Below are 5,298 nucleotides of genomic sequence, written 5' to 3' on the forward strand. Positions count from 1 at the left end.
CCCTAGTTAAACTTCCTGTAATAACCAGTTATAGTAAATGTGAATTTGTTTATTGGGGCTATGGGCCATTTCTGTTTGCCCCTAGAAACAAAATTTTATTTTATGAAGCCATCTACTCCAGATGTTCTTTCCAGGCTGCAATACAGGTGTCTTTTACCAGTTAAATTGGGGGCTAAAAAAGTGCCAACTTCCTGGGCATCATTTTGAGGAGCCCATAAGTATGTTGTTGCCCTTCCCCCAAATAGATAAGGAACAAGGGTCTTCAAACTCTGCTAAATGCATTATGGTCCATAGGAGCCATTACTTCTGTACTTGGTGTCACATATTTGCAACAATTATACGCATGGCACTCAGAGATCATGTGATATGTTCTGGGATGCCAAATAAAAAAATTTGGGGGCTGCTTAATAGGGCCATTGTACCCACTAGTAGGGGGGCTGTATGGCGTTATCTACAGGGGGGGCTGTAAAAAAGGCACTATCTACAAGGGGGGGGGGTTTGTGACACCCAGGGGAGGGGGGGCCCCAGTCAAAAGTTTGCTATGGGGCCCAGTCTTTCCTAGTTACGCCCCTGGGAATCACAAAACGGGTCGGTAATCCAACTGCTAGAGTGGTAGGTCAATTCAGTTCTAGTATGAAAGATTATAGATTAGACATTAAACTTAATTTGCTGATACACCAAGAATCGAATGGTTATTTTTACCCGTCTGGATCTTTTGATGGATCTTTTACTATTGAAAAATCATGTATGTTGAGCTGGAGCAATAGCTATTAGCCAAACAAAGTTGTCAGACCTGATTCCCGCCTAAATAGGCGCATTTGTTATTTCAATAGTGGGATAAGTGGCTTCCTGAAATGTCTGGTGACACTTATCTCGTGGGAAATAATAAGATCAGACAGGTTAAAATCCGACCGGTGAGATTCTTGTTCCCCCGAATTGTAGATGTCAAATAGTCCCTATAGACTTTTCATTAATGACCAATCCCACCAATCGGTGGGAGAAAAACATCTACATATTTTTTCATATCTTAAGGAAACAGATTTGGCCCCAAATCCACATATGGCAATCAGAATAAATCCCTTGACCAATGACCCCGATCCCCAGCATCTAGTACCCATAGTAATCTTATTCCTTGACTATGGTCACCTTAAGAGTGCTAGATTGTGTTCTCCTCAGAGTTTGGTTTTATGGGCCTTGGTGGACTAATGAGCGAGGACAACCCACCATCATCTATCTAGTCCATAGGTAGTGTTCTTATGGCAGCATACACGACCACATCAGTTTCTTAGCGGCTTCTTGAATTAAATTACTTATTTCTCGGCAAAGCAATAATTCAGATCTTTGTGCTGTTGGCAACAACTGGAATGTAAGATTTTTTAAACCCTCTCGGCCTTTTGGTTATGTTGGTTTTATTCACCACTGAACATTGGATACAGAGATGAAGAACACAACTGTAATTATTAGTACACGCGTCACTGTCTTACTGTAGAAACATATTTTTCAGTTGTCTGGTTTCATGTCCAAGTACAACCACGAACTACTGATTGTCTGTCCACTCAACAACTGATGATCCGACTATTTCTCTGGTTGACTGAAATTGGCCAAAGGAGGTCAGTAAAAAACTAAAAAATGAATGTTCAATTCAGGTACTCCAGGGGTAAACTAGCAATATAGTATCAATGGGTATCTCTAAAATGTACCTAAAACTAAGTATGCGCATCTTCTTGAGTCAAAAGCCTATAAGACCTTATGACTATCTCATTAACAGGATAGCCTTAAAGGGGTTGTCTGCCTTAGATTGCCCTTATTCATGTTAGGGCATATTAATGTAATAGAGAGCGGTCTCCTGTTCAGAACCCCCTCTATTAGCCAGACGAGAGAGTGGCCACCAAGATCGTATCTAGCTTTGGAGGACACGGCATGCCCATGCCTTACATGAACAGCCTAATGATTTTAATGGGAAATGTGTAATACTTAATTTCCCCTGTGGTGGCGCTGCAGGGAAATTGAACACTTGGATTCCTCTACAGATTAAAGCTGATTTCTGGGGGTTTCTGCAGAAAAACAATCTGTGATCAATTTATTATCGAGAGACTAAAGGGGGTTTTACACATGACGATTATCGGGCAGACGAGCGTTCATATAACGCTTGTTGCCAATAATTGCCCTGTGTAAAAAGGGCAGTGATCAGCAGATGAACAAGCAAACGCTCAATCATCTGCTGATTGTATCGTGTTTAAAAAGTAAAATATTATCGTTGTCGGCAGCACATCTCCCTGTGTAAACAAGGAGACGTGCTCCCGACATGATAATAACATATGGGGACGAGCGATCGGAGTAACGACTGCTCGTCCCCATCCATAGCTCAGTGTGACAGGAACAAACGAGCGCCGATCAACGATGTGATCGGCACTCGCTGCAACGGCCGAGTGTCGGCCGGTGTAAAAGGCCTTAACATTGAGGAAATGTTGAAAGCAGATAAGCCATTTAAGTCCTATGTTGACATTAGCAACGGCGGCCGTTCCCAATGGAATCGGCGAGTTTGATTTGGATGACATTAATCTGATATGTATGGCCACCTTTAGGTCATGTTGACATGACATATGATGAATCAAGAGGAATAACTGTTGGCCGAACCAGCATTCAGCCGACAGCTATGTAAGGGGAGCGATGGAGCGGGGTGCAGCCGTAGTGGAATGCGGCTTAATTGGGGTAGAAGCAGTGAGGCAAAACTTAGGCTTTTAATAGTATGGAATTGGGCAGTGAATGAGGAGGAAGGGTAAATGGTAATGGAAGGGGGAAGAGTTGGAGTCTGGCAGAGGAGGGGTTTGAACAGTAAAGCGGAAGGGGAGGGAGCTAATTGCCAGTTGGCGTCATAGCAGAGAAGTTCCCACCAGCCTACCCTTAATATAGGGTCATTTTGGGTATTTGTTTGTCATAGCAGTGTGGGTGCGAGTAGGGGTCCTTGGAGGCAGTATTAATCGTCACATAGATATGTGCAAGAGAGAGGGGTCGTGCATTATATTGAAAGTGGATTGGGTTCTTGTTGTGCCCAGGAGAATATGGAATAACTTATCTTGGTCCTCTTGGGTCGGGTGTGCGGCTGAGGGCAATGGTCATGTAAAAAAGAGAGATAGAAATGTGTTGATTGGATGGGGACTGTCTTCAAGGAACTTTCCTCTTACATTATTGGCAGGTGTTTATTTTTCCTTGTACTATTGTACGTTCCTGTGCTCAATATTTAATGGATCCTTGGTGGTAAAACCCCCGACACCATAATAGGCAGCCCATTTTGATCTTTGCTATGGGGCCGAGGCCCTCTCCCCTATTTATGTCCGTCACAGTCTTATTTAATTTAGAGGGGTACTTAATATTTCTCGGTGGCCTGCACATTTTCCAGTAATACTATGTAACCCTTGATGACACTTAGATAAGCCATTCACTCCATGTTCCATAGATAATTGTTGCTCCATCTAAATGACAACAGAGCTCTTATCTGATGTGGGAAGCCGGTGTAGTGTAAGGAAGCAGAATTCCTCAACTAGTCCTGACAAAGACGCAATGTGCTGTTTATGTTTTCCTGGAATGTTCAAGTGATTTTTATAATAACATCTGAATTCAAGGGAAAAACGGAGAAAAAACACGAAAAAACAAAGATTCAAACCCACCACAGCTACAACTGGAAAGGGTACGTTATTGCTAATAATATACATATAAGCTGCTGCAGAAGCTGCTCATGAAGAGTAAGGGTCAGTTCACACGTTGCGTAAATACTGCAGATTTTACGCAATGGAATTCGTTGCATTAAATCCACAGCATAATACAGTAGCAGCAAAGTGGATGAGCTAGAACAAATCTCATCCACACACTGCGTACATACTGAGCAGAAAAAAACGCTCATAAATTGACCTGCGGTGCGGAATTTTAATCCTCAGCTTGTCAACTGTATTTGCGTAAACGCTGCTTATTTGTTGTGGGTTTTCCCCATTGAATTCAGTGGGAGGTAAAACCTGCAAAAAATAGCAGTTGTCGCATTTTTTTACAGGGGTTTCGCAGCAAAACCGCCGCAAAAAAACGCAACTCATAAATACATTTTAAAAATCTTATACTTACCCAGAAGTGTGTGTTTCATCCTCTAGGGTGGCCTCCATAGATCACGTTTTATCCCATGTGACCGCTGCAGCCAATTGCAGGCTGTACCAGCGGTCACATGGGATGAAACGTCATCCCAGTCGGCCGGCCTGCATGACGTCAGAGGGCCGGCCTCCTGGGATGACGCTTCATTCCATGTGACCACCGCTGCAGCCAATCACAGGCTGCAGCGGTCTCCTGGGATGAAATGCTGTGCTATTGGTTCCAGTAAAACCACAGACACCCTGACGGAAACCGGACAGAACCCATTGGGCATTGGTTGTCTCAGTCATTCAACAGAATCTGCGCTTCCGTATTTTCAGTGTTCTGCTTCTCTTATGGAGAACAATGAAAACCCGAACGCAGATGTGAACAGGCCCTAATACACACTGCTGAGGAACCTGTTTTTAAAGAGACCGGGAGCACTATATATCAGTCATTCCGTGGTTAGAACTTTCTATGACAGATTGCTTCTGCAGAAATAGATAGGTAGCTCCTATGTATCACCACTTATCTCTGTAAAATTGCCAGGTTATGACATCAGAATTAGATTTATACAAATCTTATGTGCAAGGGGCTGCAGACCCTTCTTTCTGAGGATTGATGAAGGTCCTGATAGTAGGAATCACTCCGATCAGAAAGTGATGGCATAAGCTAGCGATGGGAAATCCCCTTTAAATTATATTTATTGCCCATGTAATCTACCCAATCACATCCTTTAGCTATAAGTGGGGAGAAATTATCTCTTTTCTTAAAAAAAAAAAACTCCTTATATTGTTCTTGAAGTTCCTGTGAAGTTGAGTTAAGAAGCTAATTTATCATGAGACAACAAAAATAAAAACCAGTTTTCCATCCTACCCCAAATTACATCTAAATTTCCCAGGTCTGGACTGTAAATCATAAATATTATATCTGGAAAGTTGTATTCTTACTGGGATCACCAATATTCACTGAGGGACACAACTGGGGTGTACTGGTACCCATGGCAGGTCCCTAGCACTTTAAAATTCTACTTCTGAAATCACCTTGAATAATTATTTCCATCCAAGCATAATTGTTTAGGAAGCACAAAATCAAATATACAAAGCTTATAAGCATAAAGCTTATATAATGAGAGCAAATAATATCATATCACACCTATGTATGTAAATCTATGGACTTGTTGTT

This window comes from Rhinoderma darwinii, chromosome 3 (assembly GCF_050947455.1).
Source record: "Rhinoderma darwinii isolate aRhiDar2 chromosome 3, aRhiDar2.hap1, whole genome shotgun sequence".
In the NCBI taxonomy this organism is placed as follows: Eukaryota; Metazoa; Chordata; class Amphibia; order Anura; family Rhinodermatidae; genus Rhinoderma; species Rhinoderma darwinii.